This window comes from Oncorhynchus gorbuscha, linkage group LG26 (genome assembly GCF_021184085.1).
Source record: "Oncorhynchus gorbuscha isolate QuinsamMale2020 ecotype Even-year linkage group LG26, OgorEven_v1.0, whole genome shotgun sequence".
Lineage (NCBI taxonomy): Eukaryota > Metazoa > Chordata > Actinopteri > Salmoniformes > Salmonidae > Oncorhynchus > Oncorhynchus gorbuscha.
Window position 1 is genome coordinate 42,894,560 of NC_060198.1, and position 26,028 is coordinate 42,920,587.

At 47.2% G+C, this 26,028-nt stretch overlaps 1 long non-coding RNA gene across 1 annotated transcript; it reads left to right on the forward strand.

Moving 5' to 3' along the window:
* The first annotated feature begins 121 nt into the window (after nucleotides 1-121).
* Nucleotides 122-25,935, forward strand: LOC124016391. Its single transcript, XR_006835350.1, has 3 exons — nucleotides 122-173; nucleotides 4,824-5,056; nucleotides 24,285-25,935. It is a non-coding gene; the product is annotated as an uncharacterized LOC124016391 (long non-coding RNA).
* Nucleotides 25,936-26,028: the final 93 nt, after the last annotated feature.

Genomic DNA, 26,028 nt, shown 5'->3' on the forward strand with positions numbered 1-26,028 from the left:
TCTAGTTTCTGTCTGGGAAAGAACCCACCTACTTTCTCCCTCCACCACCCCGCTCTCCTTTCTCCCTCCCTTCTCTACCTCCCTCTCTTTCAATCCTTTTGGAGTGCAGCAGAGCGCGCTGGGCTTTTTGGGGATCATGCTACCATGGCGATGCCTTGCTAGATAGTGGGCCGGTGAGCTGGAGACCTTGTTATTTATTCTCTTTCTTTTCCAATCCACTTCCTGGCTGAGTGAGGAGAATAAAAGGCAGCTGAGATCAGTAATGGGTGTGTATGGAGGTGAGGAGAGGGGAGGGCTGGCATGCAGCAGGAGAACAGGATGAAGGGAGAAGCTGGGGTTCAGTAATGAAGGGAAGGAGTAATGGGTGTGTATGGAGGTGAGGAGAGGGGAGGGCTGGCATGCAGCAGAACAGGATGAAGGGAGAAGCTGGGGTTCAGTAATGAAGGGAAGGAGTAATGGGTGTGTATGGAGGTGAGGAGAGGGGAGGGCTGGCATGCAGCAGGAGAACAGGATGAAGGGAGAAGCTGGGGTTCAGTAATGAAGGGAAGGAGTAATGGGTGTGTATGGAGGTGATGAGAGGGGAGGGCTGGCATGCAGCAGGAGAACAGGATGAAGGGAGAAGCTGGGGTTCAGTAATGAAGGGAAGGAGTAATGGGTGTGTATGGAGGTGAGGAAAGGGGAGGGCTGGCATGCAGCAGGAGAACAGGATGAAGGGAGAAGCTGGGGTTCAGTAATGAAGGGAAGGAGTAATGGGTGTGTATGGAGGTGAGGAAAGGGGAGGGCTGGCATGCAGCAGGAGAACAGGATGAAGGGAGAAGCTGGGGTTCAGTAATGAAGGGAAGGAGTAATGGGTGTGTATGGAGGTGAGGAGAGGGGAGGGCTGGCATGCAGCAGGAGAACAGGATGAAGGGAGAAGCTGGGGTTCAGTAATGAAGGGAAGGAGTAATGGAGCAGTTGGCAGTGGGGAAGGGGTGACGGGGGGGAGAGAAGGAGGAGGGATTTGGGTGTGGGGCTTCGGGCTGGGAAGGAATGTGACTGTGGTTGTCAGGCCTGTTTTGTGTCAATACTGTTACTAAGAGACACATTTAATTCCTTAGCACTGTAAATGCCTGCGCTTGTGAAGATGTTGTTGTCTATCTGTTTTTGTCTAGGTCATCATTGTGTCTGTGTGTGTGTATTCTTTTTGAGTGAGCAGGAGAGAAGAGTAGGTGCTCTACTAAGCTTACAACACAGCCTTTCAAACATGACATCTTGATTGCTCCGTAGATGTCTTCCTTGGTGACCCTTTGACCTTGTTCAAATGAATGGGATTGACAAGAGGAGGCCGATTCTCCCTCCAGTCCATAGAGCAGAGAGGCCAGACTAACTGAGGCGTGTGTCCTGTCTATCTGAAAGGTCCCACTAGTTCCAGCCCTCTCCACTGTGTGAGTTGTGGCTGTAGTTTAGTATACACATTCAACAGTAGCCCCAGCCGGCCTGTGGTCATTTAGATGAGGCTGATTGAGCACTAATCTCAGCCTGTAAAACACATTACCGTCTCCACGCTCCACTCTTCCCCATACTGAGGGCTGGGGAATTCGTTTGATAAGACATTTGTTTTTCAGATAAAATACAGGTCTAAAAACAGAATCTTTCCATGGGCGGATGTTACGGCGGGCGATCAGAATCAATGGTGTGGAGGTAGGGAACCCTGTGATGGGTTACTACTGCAGGCAGGCTGGCAGGCAGACAGACGGGCACGTAGCTCACCTGCATACCTGTCTAGTGGAGGTGGAGAGGACACCTGTATCATACCTGCTGTCTGCCTATCATACTATCAGATGGGATAACATCACCCAGGCATTTAAAACTCCCCCACCAGGCTTCCTTTGAGGGCTTCTTTCTGGTAATGTAATGACCAAGAAACTTCTACAGTCCGCCAAATACTTCTCATTATAAGGCACAGTTTCAAGCAGCTTACTGTTATACATTGAATCAACAGTGGAGAAAGAGGAGCTATTTCTGCTTTGCATATAATCTTTTCTCCCAGGGTCGGTCTCCATGGCATTACAGACATAGCCTCTGGATTGGAACTTAGTGGGGTTCTTATCCCTCTGCAGCTCAATTCTTGATAGAATTAGAAGGGATTAATGGGCTCTTTAGTATGCTTGAGTTGAGACCTGCTGCTGCTCAGCTCCATTAGACCGAATATTCCTCCATATACTCCATCTATCCCAGCAATGACAGTTTGGGAATGCTGCAGCCATTAAGACCTGAGACTTGAGAGCAGAGCAGAGCGGGCACATTGTGTCCTGACTCCTGATGCAGGCCTGTGAAAGGCATTAGTCTCTCTATGCTCCAGCAACACAGCGCTAGATAAATCTGCCTTCATCATGCTGCACCGAGGGGATTAGACCAGGCCAGGTCATTTGGTATGCAGAAAGAGAAGGAAACACCCCAAACGGTGCCAGAAATAGCTTTTCTAGCCCTCTGGGTGGACGTGCGTCAGGTCTGCGATGGCAATTAGTGTGACGTGGAAACTCTGCAGATGGTGTGTGTGTAGTCTCAGACACGTAAGCATCACACACGCCACCTGCATACTCAACCCACTGGACGACCACATGCCTCAGAGTCCACACCAGTATGATATATCTGATGGGGATAGTATCATAGCGTGGGCATTTGGGCACGGCCACACCGCCTCCACGATAGCCATTTTGGCAAGGATGGACCCAAAGCGGGGTGGAGGGGGAGCTTTTGTAATCGTTGAATATTGATGAGTGAAGTTGCAGTTTATTTTGCATATTTGGATCCCACCGTTGAGTGTTTCATTTGTGCGTGAGACAGACTGGTAAAAAGTATCCAATCTCAACATTATCAATTTAGCAGCTTCCCAAAACACATTTTTGGACATGGCTGCTGTGCCAGCCCAAACAATACAGTATGCAGCAGGAAAGATGAACTATAGTATTGCCTTTCCTGTTCGCTGCCAAGCCTTTAAACTTAACAAGGATTGTAACCTTTATCTAGCATTTCAGTATTTGATATGTAAACAATCCCTATTTCAAATATTGTTGCATGGCAGCAGTTGTGGCCCTTGGGGCCTGGGATGTGTAATAAACACAGCCTAACACTGAGGACGGTGAATAACACCACCACCATTTACCTACCTGGAAGTCATTCTGTCGGATGTATATGGCTGCTCAATGTGTGGATGTTATTTTACAGTGACTGACGGTGTGAAACAGAACGCTCCCGGGTACATTACCCTGAGGGTGGTACGCTGTCAAGTGCTACCACTATCTATGTCAAGGTTATCGGGGCCACTTTGACCCCTCAGTTCACACATGAACATAAACAGCTAGATTAGTCCGACAGGTAAGAATGTCTAAAGGTTCCTAAGGAATGTGTTGGACTATGACAAAACATTGAGCTAAAAACAATGTTATCTGTAGGACAGAGACAAGACACCATGTTGATAGAGATATCAAGCAACGTGTTTATACTGTACGGTGTAAAGGATGAGAGACTACATGTCTGGTGGGAGGGTGTGTGTGTGTGTGTGTCTGCATGCCTGTGGGTGTGTGTTTGTGTTTACGTACTCAAGTGCATGCATGCTTGTGTGTATATACTATACGCCAGGCATTGTGGGTCGTTAAGGACCGATTGGAATGTGAAAACAAGGGCTGGAGAGTGAAAGCATGGTAAGGAACAGTGAGGTGTCGGGGACGAGGGAGGAGAGACAAACCAACCATCTGGGTCCCAGGGTCAGGGTCAGTCCACAGAGCCTCACACTCCCTCACACTCTGACATGTTACCATGACATGACACTCAGTGCCTGTATCTCAAATGGCACCCCATTCCCCAAGGCCCAGGCCAAAAGTAGTGCACTAGGTAGGGAATAGGGTGCACTTGAGACACATCCAGGGTCTGTTTATAGAGGCTGAAGAGCCATGTAGAGTAACAGATGTATCTGCTCTGCAGTTCTCCATTTCTCTGCACTTAGTCATCTGCAGTCTGCCAGCGATGAGCTGACACTGGACCAGTCCATTTTAGAGAATGTCTGCAAACAATTATGTCGTTGACGTTGACATAATGGCTTTCCCGTATTGTTGCTGTTGCGTGGTGCTGTGAGATGTTTTTTTGGGTCATACAGTGTGTCAACTATTACAAAGAATTGTAGTACAATGTGTGTGTGTGGTGTGTTTGAGACTGCGCATGTTTGTACAGTGTGTGTGTGTGTGTACAGTATGTGTGTGGTGTCAGTGATGGGGAGGAAGGTGGTATCAGTGCAGTGGTTGTTCCTGAAACAACAAGGAGGACTGGACAACCTAGTGGGGTTGAGGCCACAGGGACCAACGTGTGTATGTGTGTGCGTGTGTATGTGAGAGAGTGTGTGTGTGTCTTGGCAACAAGTTAAGCCAAGATGTAGGAATGGCTTGGATACACAAGGTGTTGTCACGCTGAGCGCTGATACAAGACAAAGACAATAATCGGTGTTAAAATGGGGTGACATCCACATGCATGAACCACTTCTATGATCTCTGTCCTCATTAGAACAGTGGCAAACATGTCGCTCAACCACTTCGTTTCTATACTTCTCTCAAACTGTACAGCCTGCTTATAACACCCTATTCTAAAGTAGGTGTACAGGCACACTAGGCCAAAGGTCACAGGATGTGAGTGTAAACAGCTATTGCAGTAATTGGCCCATTGACAGAATGACACGGTCTCACAGCGATCCGTCTGCCTGCTGTGCCCATGGTTATTATTGTGACCCGAGGGTGTTGAGTTATGACAACGTCTCTCTTGTAGTTACTGTTCCTCTTCCCTTTGGTGGCCAGTGATGGATGGAGAAACTGATGTCGGGAATCCTCTGGAAACCTTCGCAATCACCGGAAATGATGAGGAATGATGAGGAATGATGAGGAATGATGACAGCCGTATGGAAGCATTCCAGGCACCAGGAGGAGCCTGCCTGTCTGGGCAGCACATCCAGCCACCCTCGCTCCCTCTCTTGGCCACGTGTTCCAACTTCCATCCGTGACGTGTGCTGACCTGTCCCCCCTCCATTCAGGTGAGTACCTGAGCACCTCACTGATCCCGCGGGACAATAGAGGATAGACAATGGTTTATCCCAACAAAGCCTATGTTTATTTAAGAGCACGGCTCACCCAAATGTGGACAGCTTAAGAGCTGGGTTCCTTCCATACATAAACATGGAAGTGAGAGAGAAGAAGGACATTCCCATTCCAGGTCGTTAATAACACTGTTACTTCTGCTCCCCTTTCCCAATCTCTGGTGTCCGTCAGTCATCGGTGGTGAGGTAGCTAGCTGGCTTTAGTAGTGAAGTAGAGGAAGCAGTGCACACCAGGGTAAGGCAATTATACAGTACAAAGGAAGGAAAACAACCTGTCGAGAGAGTTTGTAACCTGATGTGAGTTTTGTCCTGATATTTACTTCCACCACATGAGTGCAGCGCACAGTAACAATACATTCTCTGACCTGGAGTGTTGTGTGTTTGAGCGATTGTACGCTACGTATGTTTGGCTGTATGTGAGTGTGTGTGTGTGTTTGGGGACTTCAGAAATACACACTGTGCTGCCTGTGTGAAATCCTGATTGTTTCTGAGGATTATCCTTCACAATACTGAGCTTTATCAGAAGGGCCAGTACTGGTGTAACAAGACCCTCTTTACCCTGGGTTCACTGAGCGAAGGAACAGAACTAGAGCCCACGCCAACAACGCTCAACAAGGGAAGAGGGAGAAGGGAGAGGAAGAAGAGGGGTAGCGAGAGGGGGAAGAGAGTTGTAGAGAGAAAGGGGAGAAAAGAGAGGAGAGGAGAATGATAGAGAGAGGGGAGAAGAAGGATAAGAACAGAGAAAGGGAGAGAGAGAGAGAAGTGGAGATGAGATGAGAGAGAAAGAAGAGGTGGAGAGAGAGAGTGTAAAAGGGAGAAAATAGAGGAGGAGAATGGGAGAGGAAGGATGAGAACAGGGAGAAAGGGACAGAGAGAAGTGTAGATGAGAGAGAAAGAAGAGGTGGAGAGAGAGAGTTTAACAAATTTACCTCAAGGCAGCGGTTCAGAAAGAGTGATTTATTTGTTTGACAGAGATCCCTCTCAGGAGATTCTTCTCTGGATAACGGATTCATAGGGGCTGTCAAAGTGACTTGCTACGGTTGTGCAATACGTGACCTTACTGTACGTGAATAAGCAGTGCATCACTGTGACATAGTACAGGAAATGACTGTGACATGAGTAGCCTACACTACATTCAGTTCCTGTAATCAATGCACGTGAGGATAGGCCCCTGGGCACACAAAGCACACACACACACACACACACACACACACACACACACACACACACACACACACACACACACACACACACACACACACACACACACACACACACACACACACACACACACACACACACACACACACACACACACACACACACACACACACACACACACACACACACACACACACACACACACACACACACACACAGGTTGTCTTGGATGTCTCAGATCAGGGTGTGAGGGAGAGGTGGTCAATGTGCTTGATGTGATTGTTTTATTCCCTCTCCTTTATAAGACTTTCTCAGAGAGCTCAGGTTGCTCTGCTTCATCGCTGCATAGAGAGAGAGTTGTGGTTTTTGAAAGGGCGGGGGTGTATGGCTCGGTTTAGAAGAGGCTGAGAAATGGGAAAGGTATGGGGATTTGTGGGTTAGCATATTCCCATACCACCTCCACCCGTAGTACCCTTAAATAACTCTATGACTATGTTATGAACTTTATTTTGTGAGTCTTACATTCATCTAGACATGTAGGATACATACTAAGTACATGGTGTGTGCATGAAAGTACATTTAGCGTGTTTATGTGTAGTACAGTGTGATTACTGTTGGCCACAGCAAAGACAAGGTTAAAGCTCTACAACACAGACCTGGTTAGAGCTCCACAGCACAGACCCGGTTAGAGCTCTATAACACAGACCCAGTTAGAGCTCTACAACACAGACCCGGTTAGAGCTCTATAAATCAGACCCGGTTAGAGCTCTACAACACAGACCTGATTCCAAGAACACAGGATGAGATGTTACTATCCTTTGTGCAAGCACTTCCAAGAGTTAATGAACAGTGAGCGTGGTGAAATTTGGGGAGCGCATCGTCAGTAGTGTACCTTTGGTTCCTAGGGTGTTTCGGCCTTTCACACTATACACCCTCCTCAAAGGCGGCCAGCGACAGGGTGATCAATCCTACGCTTGCGTCCCATTCCCAATTAGTCATAGGAGTTGCCTTGTTGTTGATAGCAAACATCCCATGGGACTATGCATGGCAGGGGCGTCCTCCTCCCTGAGTCAATCATTGTTGACCGCATACCTCCTGGCCCTCTCACTTCGGGGCCCAGCTGGGGTCTTTCCTCTTCATCCAGAGCCACTGACTGCTGCCTTCTGCCGCCTCTGATACAGCTTTGATTGCCGAACGCTGGCTCTGGCCCTTAATTCCCAGGTCTCTAAGCAGTCTGGTTGTAGATGTTGCCACAAAACCTCTGCAGCCCACCTCCACTGGTCGGACTTCTGTGTTCCAGCCATGATGCCGTGCTTCGGCAGCTAGATCAGCATAGCGCAGATGTTTTCGCTCATAAGCCTCATCTACTGAGTTTTCCCAGGGTACTGTGAGCTCAATGATGAAGACCTTATTGAGTGAACGAGACCAGAGCACCATGTCAGGTCTTAGGGTGGTGGTTGCGATCTCCGGAGGAAACACAAGTTGCCGGCCAATGTCAGCTAGCATTTTCCAGTCGCGGGCCAAGCTCAGCTGGTCTCGCTCTAATGGTGTAGAGCCGCTCTTCGGTGGTTTAGCCCCTTCACGGACAAAGTTTGTCCGTAAGGAGTGTGATGCTGCTGTGGGTGGTAGGGAGTTGGTGGCAGCTCGCTTGTCCTCCAGGGCGGACGCAAGGTTTTTAAGGACTTGGTTGTGACGCCAAGTGTAGCGTCCTTGGGCGAGGCTTGTTTTACAGCCTGTGAGAATGTGCCTGAGGTTGGCTGGCATGGAACAGAGGGCACAGTCCGGATCTACACCATACCATTGGTGAAGATTAACTGGTGTTGGAAGGACATCATATGTTGCTCTGATGGAAAAGCTCAACCGCCTCGCTTCCATGGCCCACAGATCCTTCCAGCTGATCTTCCTCTTCTCCACACTGTCCCATCGAGTCCACTGTCCCTGTTTGGCAAGAGAGACTGCCTTGGCCCACCTTGCAGCCTCCTCCTGATGGTGTACTTCCTGCACTACCATCTTCCGCCGCTCTGGTGCAGTGGCCTTACTCCAAGCAGCACGGCTAGTTAGCCCAAGGCCTCCTCTCCCTTGCTGAACATGACCCACAATGTCAGCATGTCTGAGGGCTGCTGTTGCCTCCTGGACTGCTTTTCCTGGCCTCCATTTGCGCCCAGTTGCCAAGGTCGGCGCGTTGTTGCTCACCACTGGGTCTCGAGATTCATTCAGTGTCATTTGGAGCCTGGTTTTTGCACACTTGAATTCCTCTGTTAGACTGGTGAGGGGCAGCTTGAGGACACCATCTCCATAGAGGCCTATGGTGGTAAGGCATCGTGGAACTCCAAGTCACTTCTTTAAGTAGCCTGTGACTCCTCTTTCCATCTTCTCCACTGTTGAGATTGGAACCTCATACAGTGCTAAGGGCCACAACACCCGGGGTAGGAGACCAAACTGCAGACACCAGGCCTTTAACTTTCCAGGTAGCTGGGTGTTGTCGATGGACTGTAGGCTACTACTGATGTCTTTGCGCAGCTGTTGCACCTGGTCTTTGTCCTTCAGGCTTGCATCATACCACCTTCCAAGGCTTTTTACCGGCTGCTCAGACACTGTTGGGATTTGGTCATCTCCGATGAAGAATTTCAGGTCAGAGAGTACTCCCTTCACAATCGAGATGCTGCGTGACTTGGATGGTTTAATCTTCATACGGGCCCAGCTGATGTTCTCCTCAAGTTTTCTGAGCAGTCTCCTGGTGCATGGGACAGTGGTGGTCAATGTTGTAATGTCGTCCATGTAGGCTCTGAGTGGAGGGAGGCGGAAACCAGAGTCGACTCGCTGTCCACCAGCAACCCATTTTGAGGATCTGATGATAACCTCCATTGCCATTGTGAATGCCAACGGAGAAATGGTACATCCCGCCATTATACCTACATTCAGGCACTGCCATGAGGTGGTGAACTCTGAGGTGGTGAAGCAGAACTGCAGATCCTGGAAGTACGACTTCACCAGGTTTGTGATGGTGTCCGGTATGTGGAAAAATCTGAAGGCAGACCACAGGAGTTCATGGGGCACAGAGCCAAATGCATTGGCGAGGTCGAGGAAGACTACATGGAGGTCCCTTTTCTCCACCTTGGCCATTTGGAACTGATGCCAGATCATGCTGGAATGTTCCAAGCAGCCAGAGAACCCTGATATTCCTGCCTTCTGTACAGATGCATCGACGTACGTATTCCTTTGTAGGTACTCGGCCATCCTCTGGGCAATGACCCTAAAGAAGATTTTTCCCTCGACATTCAGTAAGGAGATTGGGCGGAATTGGCTGATGTTCACTGCATCCTTCTCCTTAGGGATCAGGACCCCGCCTGCCCTACGCCACACTTTGGGTATTATCTTCTTCTGCCAAGCTGTTCTCATAAGCCTCCAGAGGAACCTCAGGACGTCTGGTGTGTTCTTATACACTTTGTACGGGACTCCATTTGGCCCCGGGCCTGATGCTGTTCTTGCCCGTCGAACTGTGTCTTCCACCTCTTTCCATGTCGGAGGGCTGGTCTCAATATGATGTTCCGGGGGTTCAATGGGTGGGATATCTGATGGGATGGCCAGATGTTCATGTTGCTTTGAGTCAACGTTTGTTATTCTCAGGTGCTCCTCTAGGTCTTTCTTTGTTGTTTTTAGAGCTCCACTTTTTTCTTTTGTGAAGAGACTTTTAAGGAACTTGAAGGGATCTTTATAGAATCGAGTTCTAGTTTGTTCTTTTTTCCTTCTGCGTTTCCGTAGGTTCTCTGCTCTACGGAGGGATGCCAACCGGGTTTTGATGTCAGCTTGAAGTGCCTCTATGCCCTCCTTTTCCACTTCCGAGGCCTTCTTCCACTGTTTCTTAAGCTGCCGCCTTTCTTGAACGAGGCGCTTGATTTCTTGTTGCCTTCTGGAAACTGGTGGGGTTGGAACCTTTCTCCCGCCTTTTGCCTCTTCCACTCCAAATCTTTCTGTCCCGTACTCATAGATGATGTCCCCCATCCTCTCCAACTTCTTCTCCACTGTGCCTCGAAGTTTCTCGAGGGTCAAGGTAAGGTCAGTATTCACTGTTTCCCACAACTTCTTGTCACTGGCGCCAGGCCACTTCACATACGGTCTGTGCCCTGGTAGTCTCCTCTCGACTGCAGGTCTGGGAGGCTGGGTGAGTTCCACTCCTGTTGTTGGTTCCACCTCAGTTGCTACTTCGGTGCTTGAGTTTACGTCCTCCATGACAGTGGTACTGATGCACTGCAAACTATGGTTTGCGTCCAGTTGCTGTGCTTCATTCGACTGATTTGATCGCTTTCGCAGAAAGTAATCAATGCGAGTTCTCTGTCTCTCTTTACCCAAACACCCCTTCTTCCCCTGGTGGATCCTCAACCCATGGTGTGATGTAACTTTCCTCCAACCACAGACACATACCTGCATCTGTTTATGGCCCACTGTTGCAGCAGAACTTGTGACAGTTGCTGTGGTGTTCTCTTGTGCTGTGCTCTCATTACTCGTAGTCGTTTCCAGTCCAGTCGTTACCATGTTGTCAGCTGATGAGTCATCTTCCGCCCCCGCTCTCGCAGACTCTAGGGGTATTCTCGTATTTTGACTTTCTGTAGCTAAAGCGAGTGTTTCCAACATACTGCGAAGCATGGGAAACTACAGAAATGGGAAGCTACCCCATGACTGTCCCAGTGGGGTCTATTCCCTCCTGTCAGCCGTCTCTCCGTGCCGCCACAAGGACTTTCCCCTGTTGTCAGCTGATCTTTCTCAGCAGTCACTGGACAAGTCCAGATATTCAGATTCCAAGAACACAGGATGAGATGTTACTATCCTTTGTGCAAGCACTTCCAAGAGTTAATGAACAGTGAGCGTGGTGAAATTTGGGGAGCGCATCGTCAGTAGTGTACCTTTGGTTCCTAGGGTGTTTCGGCCTTTCACACTATACACCCTCCTCAAAGGCGGCCAGCGACAGGGTGATCAATCCTACGCTTGCGTCCCATTCCCAATTAGTCATAGGAGTTGCCTTGTTGTTGATAGCAAACATCCCATGGGACTATGCATGGCAGGGGCGTCCTCCTCCCTGAGTCAATCATTGTTGACCGCATACCTCCTGGCCCTCTCACTTCGGGGCCCAGCTGGGGTCTTTCCTCTTCATCCAGAGCCACTGACTGCTGCCTTCTGCCGCCTCTGATACAGCTTTGATTGCCGAACGCTGGCTCTGGCCCTTAATTCCCAGGTCTCTAAGCAGTCTGGTTGTAGATGTTGCCACAAAACCTCTGCAGCCCACCTCCACTGGTCGGACTTCTGTGTTCCAGCCATGATGCCGTGCTTCGGCAGCTAGATCAGCATAGCGCAGATGTTTTCGCTCATAAGCCTCATCTACTGAGTTTTCCCAGGGTACTGTGAGCTCAATGATGAAGACCTTATTGAGTGAACGGGACCAGAGCACCATGTCAGGTCTTAGGGTGGTGGTTGCGATCTCCGGAGGAAACACAAGTTGCCGGCCAATGTCAGCTAGCATTTTCCAGTCGCAGGCCAAGCTCAGCTGGTCTCGCTCTAATGGTGTAGAGCCGCTCTTCGGTGGTTTAGCCCCTTCACGGACAAAGTTAGAGCTCCACAGCACAGACCCGGTTAGAGCTCTATAACACAGACCCGGTTAGAGCTCTACAACACAGACCCGATTAGAGCTCTATAACACAGACCTGGTTAGAGCTCTACAACACATACCTGGTTAGAGCTCCACAACACAAACCTGGTTAGAACTCTACAATACAAACCTGGTTAGAGCTCTATAACACAGACCTGGTTAGAGCTCCACAACACAAACCTGGTTAGAGCTCTACAACACAGACCTCGTTAGAGCTCCACAACACAAACCTGGTTAGAGCTCCACAACACAAACCTGGTTAGAGCTCTACAACACATACCTGGTTAGAGCTCCACAACACAAACCTGGTTAGAACTCTACAATACAAACCTGGTTAGAGCTCTACAACACAGACCTGGTTAGAGCTCCACAACACAAACCTGGTTAGAGCTCTACAACACAGACCCGGTTAGAGCTCTATAAAACAGACCTGGTTAGAACTCTACAATACAAACCTGGTTAGAGCTCTACAACACAGACCTGGTTAGAGCTCCACAACACAAACCTGGTTAGAGCTCTACAACACAGACCCGGTTAGAGCTCTATAAAACAGACCCGGTTAGAGCTCTACAACACAGACCTGGTTAGAGCTCCACAACACAAACCTGGTTAGAGCTCTACAACACAGACCTCGTTAGAGCTCCACAACACAAACCTGGTTAAAGCTCCACAACACAAACCTGGTTAGAGCTCTACAACACATACCTGGTTAGAGCTCCACAACACAAACCTGGTTAGAACTCTACAATAAAAACCTGGTTAGAGCTCTACAACACAGACCTGGTTAGAGCTCCACAACACAAACCTGGTTAGAGCTCTACAACACAGACCCGGTTAGAGCTCTATAAAACAGACCCGGTTAGAGCTCTACAACACAGACCTGGTTAGAGTTCCACAGCACAGACCCGGTTAGAGCTCTAGAACACAGACCCGGTTAGAGCTCTACAACACAGACCCGATTAGAGCTCTATAACACAGACCTGGTTAGAGCTCTACAACACATACCTGGTTAGAGCTCCACAACACAAACCTGGTTAGAACTCTACAATACAAACCTGGTTAGAGCTCTACAACACAGACCTGGTTAGAGCTCCACAACACAAACCTGGTTAGAGCTCTACAACACAGACCTCGTTAGAGCTCCACAACACAAACCTGGTTAGAGCTCTACAACACAGACCTGGTTAGAGCTCTATAACATATGCCTGGTTAGAACTCTACAATGAAGACCTGGTTAGAGCTCCACAACACAAACCTGGTTAGAGCTCCACAACACAGACCTGGTTAGAGCTCTATAACACATGCCTGGTTAGAACTCTACAATGAAGACCTGGTTAGAGCTCTACAACACAGATCTGGTTGGAACTCTACAACTCAGACCTGGTTTGAGCTCTACAACACAGACCTGGTTAGAGCTCTACAACACAGACCCGGTTAGAGCTCTACAACACATACCTGGTTAGAGCTCCACAACACAAAACTGGTTAGAACCCTACAATACAGACCTGGTTAGAGCTCTACAACACAGACCTGGTTAGAGCTCCACAACACAAACCTGGTTAGAGCTCTACAACACAGACCTGGTTAGAGCTCTACAACACACACCTGGTTAGAGCTCCACAACACAAACCTGGTTAGAGCTCTACAACACAGACCTGGTTAGAGCTCAACAACACAGACCTGGTTAGATCTCCACGGCACAGACCTGGTTAAATCCCTACAACACAGACCCGGTTAGAGCTCTACAACACAGACCCGGTTAGAGCTCTATAAAACAGACCCGGTTAGAGCTCTACAACACAGACCTGGTTAGAGCTCCACAGCACAGACCCAGTTAGAGCTCTACAACACAGACCCGGTTAGAGCTCTACAACACAGACCCGGTTAGAGCTCTACAACACAGACCCGGTTAGAGCTCTACAACACAGACCCGGTTAGAGCTCTATAACACAGACCCGGTTAGAGCTCTATGACACAGACCCGGTTAGAGCTGTACAACACAGACCCAGTTAGAGCTCGACAACACAGACCCGGTTAGAGCTCTACGACACAGACCCGGTTAGAGCTCTACAACACAAACCCGGTTAGAGCTCTATAACACAGACCCGGTTAGAGCTCTACAACACAGACCCGGTTAGAGCTCTATAACACAGACCTGGTTAGAGCTCTACAACACAGACCTGGTTAGAGCTCCACAGCACAGACCTGGTTAGAGCTCTACAACACAGACCTGGTTAGAGCTCTACAACACAGACCTGGTTAGAGCTCCACAACACAGACCTGGTTAGATCTCCACGGCATAGACCTGGTTAAATCCCTACAATACAGACCCGGTTAGAGCTCCAAGCACACACCTGGTTAGAACTCTACAACACAGACCCGGTTAGAGATGCAAAGCACAGACCTTGTTAGAGCTCCACAAAACAGACCTGGTTAGAGGTCTACAACACAGACCTGGTTAGAGCTCTACAACACAGACCTGGTTAGAGGTCTACAACACAGACCCGGTTAGAGCTCCAAAGCACAGACCTGGTTAAAGGTCTACAACACAGACCTGGTTAGAGCTCTACAACACAGACCTGGTTAGAGGTCTACAACACAGACCTGGTTAGAGCTCCACAACACAGACCTGATTAGAGGTCTACAACACAGACCTGGTTAGAGGTCTACAACACAGACCCGGTTAGAGCTCCAAAGCACAGACCTGGTTAAAGGTCTACAACACAGACCTGGTTAGAGCTCTACAACACAGACCTGGTTAGAGGTCTACAACACAGAACTGGTTAGAGCTCCACAACACAGACCTGATTAGAGGTCTACAACACAGACCCGGTTAGAGCTCCAGAGCTCCACAGCACAGACCTGGTTAGAGCTCCACAGCACAGACCTGGTTAGAGCCCCACAGCACAGACCTGGTTAGAGCTCCACAACACAGACCTGGTTAGAGCTCCAAAACACAGAACTTGCTAGAGCTCCACAGCACAGACCTGGTTAGAGCTCTACAACACAGACCTGGTTAGAGCTCCACAACACAAACCTGGTTAGAGCTCTACAACACAGACCTCGTTAGAGCTCCACAACACAAACCTGGTTAGAGCTCCACAACACAAACCTGGTTAGAGCTCTACAACACAGACCTGGTTAGAGCTCTATAACACAGGCCTGGTTAGAACTCTACAATGAAGACCTGGTTAGAGCTCTACAACACAGATCTGGTTGGAACTCTACAACTCAGACCTGGTTTGAGCTCTACAACACAGACCTGGTTAGAGCTCTACAACACAGACCCGGTTAGAGCTCTACAACACATACCTGGTTAGAGCTCCACAACACAAACCTGGTTAGAACTCTACAATACAGACCTGGTTAGAGCTCTACAACACAGACCTGGTTAGAGCTCCACAACACAAACCTGGTTAGAGCTCTACGACACAGACCTGGTTAGAGCTCTACAACACACACCTGGTTAGAGCTCCACAACACAAACCTGGTTAGAGCTCTACAACACAGACCTGGTTAGAGTTCTATAACACAGGCCTGGTTAGAACTCTACAATACAGACCTGGTTAGAGCTCTACAACACAGACCTGGTTAGAACTCTACAACTCAGACCTGGTTAGAGCTCAACAACACAGACCTGGTTAGATCTCCACGGCACAGACCTGGTTAAATCCCTACAACACAGACCTGGTTAGAGCTACAAAGCACAGACCTGGTTAGAGGTCTACAACACAGACCTGGTTAGAGCTCTACAACACAGACCTGGTTAGAGCTCAACAACACAGACCTGGTTATGCTGAAGACTGTTTTAGTTGAATGGATTTCTATAACACTTCTAGGCTTTGTCTTCACACAGATCTAGGGTAGTGCTTTGGGGACTGTAGCATCTACAGACCTATGTTATGTTCCTCATTCTCTGTCTCTGCCTTTCAGTCTCTCTGTCTTTCAGTCTCTCTGTCTTTCAGTCTCTCTGTCTGTCAGTCTCTCTGTCTGTCAGTCTCTCTGTCTTTCAGTCTCTCTGTCTGTCAGTCTCTCTGTCGCTCTGTCTTTCTGTCTCTCTGTCCGTCATGCGCTGACCAACTGGCAAGTGTCTTCACTGACATTTTCAATCTCTCCCTGTCTGAGTCTGTAATACCAACATGTTTCAAGCAGACCACCATAGTCCATGTGCCCAAGAACACTAAGGTAACCCGCCTAAACGACTACCGACTACTATGTCTGTAGCCACGTAGTGCTTTGAAAGCCTGGCCATGGCTCACATCAACACCATCATCCCAGAAACCCTAGACCCACTCCAATTTGCATACCGCCCTAACAGATCCACAGATGATATAATCTCTATTGCATTCCACACTGCCCTTTCCCACCTTGACAAAGGAACACCTATGTGAGAATGCTATTCATTGACTATAGCTCAGCATTCAACACCATAGCTAAGGACCCTGGGACTAAACACCTCCCTCTGCAACTGGATTCTGATCACCGACAACAACGAGACAGTCTATAAGGAGGAGGTCAGAGACCTGGCAGTGTGGTGCCAGTACAACAACCTCTCCCTCAACGTCATCAAAACAAAGGAGATGATTGTTCACTACAGGAAAAAGAGGACCAAGCACGCCCCCATTCTCATCGACGGGGATGTAGTGGAGCAGGTTGAGAGCTTCAAGTTCCTTGGTGTCCACATCACCAACAAACTAACAGACCGTCGTGAAGAGGGCACGACAAAACCTATTCCCCCTCTGGACACTGAAATGATTTGGCATGGGTCCTCAGATCCTCAAAAGGTTATACAGCTGCACCACTGAGAGCCTCCTGACTGGTTGCATCGCTGCTTGCTATGGCAACTGCTCGGCCTCTGACCACAAGGTACTACAGAGGGTGGTTAGTACGGCCCAGTACATCGCTGGGGCCCTAAAAATAGTTAAAGACTTCAGCCACTCTAGTCATAGACTGTTCTCTCTGCTACCGCATGGCAAGCTTTACCGGAGTGCCAAGTCTAGGTCCAAGACGCTTCTAAACAGCTTCTTCCTCCAAGCCATAAGGCTGCTGAACATCTACTCAAATGGCTACCCAGACTATTTGCATTGCCCCTCCCCCCTCTTTTACATTGCTGCTACTCTCTGTTGTTATCGATAACTCTACCTACATGTACATATTACTTCAATTACCTTGACTAACCGGTGCCCCCGCACATTCACTCTGTACCAGTACCCCGCTGTATATACTCTCTCTATCTCTCTCTCTTTCTCTCTCTCTCTCCTTTCTCTCTCTCTCTCTCTCTCTCTCTCTCTCTCTCTCTCTCTCTCTCTCTCTCTCTCTCTCTCTCTCTCTCTCTCTCTCTCTCTCTCTCTCTCTCTCTCTCTCTCTCTCTCTCTCTCTCTCTCTCTCTCTCTCTCTCTCTCTCTCTCTCTCTCTCTCTCTCTCTCTCTCTCACACACACTCTCTCTCTCTCTCTCTCTCTCTCTCTCTCTCTCTCTCTCTCTCTCTCTCTCTCTCTCTCTCTCTCTCTTTTCTCTCTCTCTCCCTCTCTCTCTCTCTCTCTCTCTCTCTCTCTCTCTCTCTCTCTCTCTCTCTCTCTCTCTCTCTCTCTCTCTCTCTCTCTCTCTCTCTCTCTCCTCTCTCTCTCTCTCTCTCTCTCTCTCTCTCTCTCTCTCTCTCTCTCTCTCTCTCTCTCTCTCTCTCTCTCTCTCTCTCTCTCTCTCTCTCTCTCTCTTTCTCTCTCTCTCCCTCTCCCTCTCTCAATTCAATTCAATTCAATTCAAGGGCTTTATTGGCATGGGAAACATGTGTTAACATTGCCAAAGCAAGTGAGGTAGACAACATACAAAGTGAATATATATAGTTAAATAGTTAAATGACACAAGATAAAATGAATAAGCATAAATATGGGTTGTATGTATGGTGTTTGTTCTTCACTGGTTGCCCTTTTCTCGTGGCAACAGGTCACAAATCTTGCTGCTGTGATGGCACACTGTGGAATTTCACCCAAAAGATATGGGAGTTTTTAAAATTGGATTTGTTTTCGAATTCTTTGTGGATCTGTGTAATCTGGGGGAAATATGTCTCTCTAATATGGTCATACATTGGGCAGGAGGTTAGGAAGTGCCGCTCAGTTTCCACCTCATTTTGTGGGCAGTGAGCACATAGCCTGTCTTCTCTTGAGAGCCATGTCTGCCTACGGCGGCCTTTCTCAATAGCAAGGCTATGCTCACTGAGTCTGTACATAGTCAAAGCTTTCCTTAATTTTGGGTCAGTCACAGTGGTCAGGTATTCTGCCGCTGTGTACTCTCTGTGTAGGGCCAAATAGCATTCTAGTTTGCTCTGTTTTTTTGTTAATTCTTTCCAATGTGTTAAGTAATTATCTTTTTGTTTTCTCATGATTTGGTTGGGTCTAATTGTGCTGTTGTCCTGGGGCTCTGTAGGGTGTGTTTGTGTTTGTGAACAGAGCCCCAGGACCAGCTTGCTTAGGGGACTCTTCTCCAGGTTCATCTCTCTGTAGGTGATGGCTTTGTTATGGAAGGTTTGTGAATCGCTTCCTTTTAGGTGGTTGTAGAATTTAACGGCTCTTTTCTGGATTTTGATAATTAGTGGGTATCGGCCTAATTCTGCTCTGCATGCATTATTTGGTGTTTTACGTTGTACACGGAGGATATTTTTGCAGAATTCTGCGTGCAGAGTCTCAATTTGGTGTTTGTCCCATTTTGTGAAGTCTTGGTTGGTGAGCGGACCCCAGACCTCACAACCATAAAGGGCAATGGGCTCTATGACTGATTCAAGTATTTTTAGCCAAATCCTAATTGGTATGTTGAAATTTATGTTTATTTTGATGGCATAGAATGCCCTTCTTGCCTTGTCTCTCAGATCGTTCACAGCTTTGTGGAAGTTACCTGTGGCGCTGATGTTTAGGCCAAGGTATGTATAGTTTTTTGTGTGCTCTAGGGCAACAGTGTCTAGATGGAATTTGTATTTGTGGTCCTGGTGACTGGACCTTTTTTGGAACACCATTATTTTGGTTTTACTGAGATTTACTGTCAGGGCCCAGGTCTGACAGAATCTGTGCATAAGATCTAGGTGCTGCTGTAGGCCCTCCTTGGTTGGTGACAGAAGCACCAGATCATCAGCAAACAGCAGACATTTGACTTCGGATTCTAGCAGGGGGAGGCCGGGTGCTGCAGACTTTTCTAGTGCCCGCGCCAATTCGTTGATATATATGTTGAAGAGGGTGGGGCTTAAGCTGCATCCCTGTCTAACCCCACGACCCTGTGTGAAGAAATGTGTGTGTTTTTTGCCAATTTTAACCGCACACTTGTTGTTTGTGTACATGGATTTTATAATGTCGTATGTTTTACCCCCAACACCACTTTCCATCAGTTTGTATAGCAGACCCTCATGCCAGATTGAGTCGAAGGCTTTTTTGAAATCAACAAAGAATGAGAAGACTTTGCCTTTGTTTTGGTATGTTTGGTTGTCAATTAGGGTGTGCAGGGTGAATACATGGTCTGTTGTACGGTAATTTGGTAAAAAGCCAATTTGACATTTGCTCAGTACATTGTTTTCATTGAGGAAATGTACGAGTCTGCTGTTAATAATAATGCAGAGGATTTTCCCAAGGTTACTGTTGACACATTCCACGGTAGTTATTGGGGTCAAATTTGTCTCCACTTTTGTGGATTAGGGTGATCAGTCCTTGGTTCCAAATATTGGGGAAGATGCCAGAGCTAAGTATGATGTTAAAGAGTTTTAGTATAGCCAATTGGAATTTGTTGTCTGTATATTTGATCATTTCATTGAGGATACCATCGACACCACAGGCCTTTTTGGGTTGAAGGGTTTTTATTTTGTCCTGTAACTCATTCAATGTAATTGGAAAATCCAGTGGGTTCTGGTAGTCTTTAATAGTTGATTCTAAGATCTGTATTTGATCATGTATATGTTTTTGCTCTTTGTTCTTTGTTATAGAACCAAAAAGATTGGAGAAGTGGTTTACCCATACATCTCCATTTTGGATAGATAATTCTTTGTGTTGTTGTTTGTTTAGTGTTTTCCAATTTTCCCAGAAGTGGTTAGAGTCTATGGATTCTTCAATTGCATTGAGCTGATTTCTGACATGCTGTTCCTTCTTTTTCCGTAGTGTATTTCTGTATTGTTTTAGTGATTCACCATAGTGAAGGCGTAGACTCAGGTTTTCCGGGTCTCTATGTTTTTGGTTGGACAGGTTTCTCAATTTCTTTCTTAGATTTTTGCATTCTTCATCAAACCATTTGTCATTATTGTTAATTTTCTTCGTTTTTTTCTCTCTCTCTCTCTTTCTCTCTCTCTCTCTCTCTCTCTCTCTCTCTCTCTCTCTCTCTCTCCCTCCTCTCTCTCTCTCTCTCTCTCTCTCTCTCTCTCTCTCTCTCTCTCTCTCTCTCTCTCTCTCTCTCTCTCTCTCTCTCTCTCTCTCTCTCTCTCTCTCTCTCTCTCTCTCTCTCTCTCTCTCTCTCTCTCTCTCTCTGCCCTAGAGGCTGACAGTCTGTGGTGTGTAAGCTGTGTCCATTGACAGCTACCTCTCTGGAAGGCCTGCTGTGTTTTCATTGTGGTCGTTTTTCCACACAGTGTATTTTAAAACTGTGCTTGTAAGCCATGTAAACACTGGCCAAATAGGGTTCCTACTCCCAGTGTAGGTAATGCTATTGTTATCACTAAGTATTCAGGCAGGGTAAGGCTATACTTCCTCAGCGCTAGTCAACTCACACTCCCAGGTGGGATTGGTATTATTTTAATTGAACCTTTAGTCAACCAGGAAGTGGTCAGAGTATCTTTCCCTAGAGATACCTGAATAGAGGTACAAGGCTTTATATTAGTTAGACTGTGGAAGATAAGAGGACAGGGTTAACCTGTTAGCCTAGAATAATATAGCGTAGCTTAATCATGAACACAGAAGGTTGTGGTGCAGCAGAACTATCCACACAGCCCGTCTCTCTCTGTCCCTCTCATACACCCCTCCCTCCCACTCCTCACCACCAACCCCCATGATTCAAAATTCCTTAGAATTCCGGAAGGGAAACCTGTGACCCTCTGGGGAGGAAATCTATGTATCTCTCATCACTACCCTGATGCTAGGAAGAAAGAAGGAGGAAGAGAGGTGCAGGGCGAAATAGAGGATGTAGTGTGGTGTTGGTCGATGGATATTTATTGACATCCCTTCACCTGGCCTGCATTAGTGTGTTTATTGTAATGGAGCATTCAGCTGGGTGGAGCCCTATAGAGCCAAGACCAGGGCTGTTCTAGGTTGTCTGTTAGCCTGGGCCTGGGGAGAGAGTGACATGCAGCTAGCAGCTCCTTGATGTGTGTTTTTTGGCAGACCTGCTTCACTCTCCTCTACGTTCCTCTCCGCTTTCTGTTTATAATGCCGGTCCTGTCCCCCAGCAGAGGGGCTCTGTCCCTCTCTCGCTCTGTCTGTCCCTCTCTCTCTCTGTCTGTCCCTCTCTCTCTCTGTCTGTCCCTCTCTCTCTGTGTCTGTCCCTCTCTCTCTGTCTGTCCCTCTCTCTCTGTGTCTGTCCCTCTCTCTCTCTGTCTGTCCCTCTCTCTCTCTCTCTCTTTCTGTCTGTCCCCCTCTCTCTCTGTCTGTCCCTCTCTCTCGCTCTCTCTGTTTATGCTGCCTGTCCCCAGCAGAGGGGCTCTGTCTCTATCTCTCTCTGTCTGTCCTTCTCTCTCTCTCTGTCTGTCCCTCTCTCTCTCTCTCTCTCTCTCTCTCTCTCTCTCTCTCTCTCTCTCTCTCTCTCTCTCTCTCTCTCTCTCTCTCTCTCTCTCTCTCTCTCTCTCTGTCTGTCCCTCTCTCTCTCTCTCTCTCTCTCTCTCTCTCTCTCTCTCTCTCTCTCTCTCTCTCTCTCTCTCTCTCTCTCTCTCTCTCTCTCTCTCTCTCTCTCTCTCTCTGTCTGTCCCTCTCTCTCTCTGTCTGTCCCTCTCTCTCTCTGTTTATGTTGCCTGTCCCCAGCAGAGGGGCTCTGTCTCTCTCTCTCTCTTTTTCTGGAACACAGCCTGGGAATACCTCCTACTGTCACATGATATCTATGGAAAATGGATCATATGATTGTATGGAGCCCATTCCTCTCTCCCCCATCTCTTCCCCCCAGTCCCCTCCCCTCTGGTAACTCAGGCCAAGTCAATCAGGTAGTAGGTTTCTAGTATGTTTAGGAACTGACATGTCATGTTCACTTGGAGTGTAATTCAACATTACTTAGCTTTTATTTTCCTCCAACTCTATGGATGGGCCTTTGGTATGGACATGCCTGGAATAGAGTAAGGGCAAGAGAGAGAGGGAGTTTGGGAGAGAGAGAGACAGAGGGGGGAAGGGAAAGAGACGTAAAGAGGGAGAAAGCGATCGGGCCAGATTGAGTGACAGACTCCTGTCTGTGTTTTCTCGCTGGACCAGTGAATCTGTAAATTAAGCATGCTCCTTCTGGCAGCCCCTGCTTTATCTGTTGGTGTGCGTGTTTGTGTGAGAGAGAAAGAGAGAGTGGGTGTGAAGGGGCAGATGACAGAGGGCCCTTTGAGCGCCTGCTCTCATGGACACAATCTGATGGGAGGGTTGTCACGCTGTCTCCATGGACCAGCTCCCAAAGACAACAGGAGGATGTCCTGTGCTATCACACACACGCAAACACATTATCTCTCACACACACACACACACACACACACACACACACACACACACACACACACACACACACACACACACACACACACACACACACACACACACACACACACACACACACACACACACACACACACACACACACACACACACACACACACACACACACACACACACACACACACACACACACACACACACACACACACACACACAGTGACCTTTGTGCCACACATTAAGGCTCCTGGTTTCTACAGTAGTTACTGTAGACCCTCACAGATATGATCATGTACACAGACAGTACTGAGTCTAAAGCACTGTATGTCTGTCTTTGTGGGGTGTCTGATGAGTGTTCACCCTATAGACAGTAATGGAATGGATGATGGGTTTATTGATGTTTTCCCATGTCTTCCCACTCTGAAATGAACCACAAGCGATCACAATAATTATATTATTTTCAATATCTACACTAGCCACACACCCTCCCCTCACTGAGGGTCAATTGTCACAGTCAACCTAGAGTGTTCATCATCTTTATAAACATGTTATGCACCAGCCTACTTCATTTTACCTATTGAATCATTGAATCAGTTATATACCTTGAGGTGAAGTTCAACATGACTCGAATCAGACGAAGGCTTCTGTTTCATTTATTCAACAAGAGCCCCTTCTAGTGGTCAGAATGATGTAGCCCTGAGTGGTTACCGGCCATGTCACTTAACTAGGTACAACTCTGATCTCTGGCTCTCTGAGTTTGTCCTGGTTCTACAGAAACCACCTACAGTGCACTGAATCGTGACACTATTATCAGACTGCCCCACTAGCAGGAATCAGGTCCATGGAAATTGTGAAAGGAAAACAGGGTTTCAATTACTTGCATGTTTTTAATATCAGTGCTTGAGCTGAAACTGATTTGCATAATAATGACTCAAGACTTCCCCAATAAGTCAGACATCACTGTTAACTCTACCTCTTCCATGTATCATAACTTTCACTATGAGTTACACCTATCTCTTCTGCGTTTGCACCTCACGGCGGCAGGCACACAGTTGTTTGCAGTACGACAATGTCTGTTGCAAATCTTTGAACTTTTTTTCTGATCCTCTTGTCAAGTCAAGGTAATTTTAGTCTGTGTTGCTGATGTTTGAATAGCCAGAGGCCATGCTTTGGGTTAAAGCCGTCTCTGCCAGAGTTCTGTAGACACACCTTCAGTCTATTCGCATTGCTTTTTTGATAATATGAGCATTTGTTTATCTCTTTCCTATTTGCCATTATGTGGAGGAAGTTACATATTATCTATGGAAAGTGATAGCATTGCAAAATAAAAACTGCGCCACGTGTTTGCAGAATTCTCCAAAAATGGCGGCGACTCATTCATTGTGGGGCGCGCACAGTACCAGCAGAATATTAGTTGTTATGAAATGTCTCTCCTGTACTCCCACGTCCTTTTTATCAGTATAAAGATCTGAAACCTTGAACTGTTATTTTCCGTTCAAAGCTTTTGTTTGTGACGTTGCAAGTTTAAAATTCCTTGTGAAAGAAAAAACATACCTACCGAGATTGTTTCCTACATCTAGTGATGCAGACTATTTCCATATGCTATTGTGCTTTTACACAGTAAGCTGTCCCTTCCGGACATTCTAATCTCTTCAACGTCTCTTCAACATCAGTAAAGATTTGCTCTGTAGATGACTGTGGTAATTGTCTTCCTCCTTCCTCTACAGCCTGTTGGGGCGGAGAGAAAACCAAGAATATAGCTTGTGCAAACCTCAGAATAGGAAATCTACAAGGATCTTATGCGTGGAGTGGATGTCCAAGATCCCCAATGGGGTAACTTCAACAGATGATGTACGACGTGATGATACAAACGGGGGGTTCCATATCCGTCACCCAGACTGTATCTACTGTAGAATCACACTTCAATATAGACAGTAGATACAGTTTAATGACAAACGTATTCAGACATGTAGAATATTGTTTTTGTGTGTTAGATGTCTCACTTTACTTTTGTAGGTTTTCTTCCACAGACGTCTACGTGGCTTGCTGAACTTTGTCAACACAAAAACACTACACATACACACAATGTGATTGATGTCAGCTACTCCTGCATCACCCTCCTGGACTGTGTCAATGTAGATCACACTGCCATAAGTGATTGGTCTGTGAGTATGGCTATTTTACACTGCAGTTTAGGTTTATGTACAGTTACCTTGTAAACTACAATACCCACACACACATTCATACACTCACACACACATTCAGGCACTCACACATACACACACACATACACACACGCACACAAGTCCAGGCTCATTATCTTTCAGGTAACATGTGTATGATTTGTGTGATGTCTGTAACTCAACATTAATATATTCTCTGAACTGCCTAAGTCTTCTATTGTCATGAACCTTCAGGTAACATTTGATATAGATGTCTTGTCTATACATCCCAGTCACATGGCAAGGATGTCCCCTGAGACATATTACATTACAGTACATAAGTGACAGAGGCTGGGGGTTGTTCTTAATTGCTCCTCCCAGATGAAATGCCTGTAATCCATGTTAGTGACCGAAGAGCGAGAGGTGATCCAGGGAAAATAAATGAACCATGTTTGAAACCCTGTTTCCTGATCCAGCCTGTATCTTACTCCCTATGTATCCAAGCCTGTATCTTACTCCCTATGTATCCAAGCCTGTATCTTACTCCCTATGTATCCAAGCCTGTATCTTACTCCCTATGTATCCAAGCCTGTATCTTACTCCCTATGTATCCAAGCCTGTATCTTACTCCCTATGTATCCAAGCCTGTATCTTACTCCCTATGTATCCAAGCCAGAACAATGGGGCTTCAGGTTATATTGCTATTGATATAGAAACTCCACCCTTCTTCGACAGGCGAGTCAGTCGTCTGCAAGATATGAACATGGAGAACATTTGTACCCCACACAAACAAGATCCTTTCATTCTTATCCATGTAATAATCTCAGTGTAAGCAGCCAAGGAGGGAAAGGCATGCTAAAAGAGAGGAAGAAGAAGCTAATGGTCCATGGGGGAACAGAGACTGAATCCTGGCAGAAACGACTGGCTGAACCCCCTGAATGGCACCATGATGCCAGTTCAACTTCACCAGATGATGAAGCTCTTGACAGATCCTCTTTATTTATTGAATGATAATCTAACTACCTTCATAACGGACCTCTTAGGTCGGATTAGCCTCTGTCTCTATACTGTAGGTCAGTGGTTCCCAACCTTTTCGGTTACTGTACCACCAACTGAATTTTGATCTTGCTATTCTCAAGTACAGTACACCCTGTGGATAGGCGTTCCTAGTACCCATGTTTTTTATTTTTTATTTAATTAAATTTTTTAACCTTTATTTAACTAGGCAAGTCAGTTAAATATTTTCAATGACGGCCTAGGAACAGTGGGATAAATGCCTTGTTCATGGGCAGAACGGCAGATTTGTACA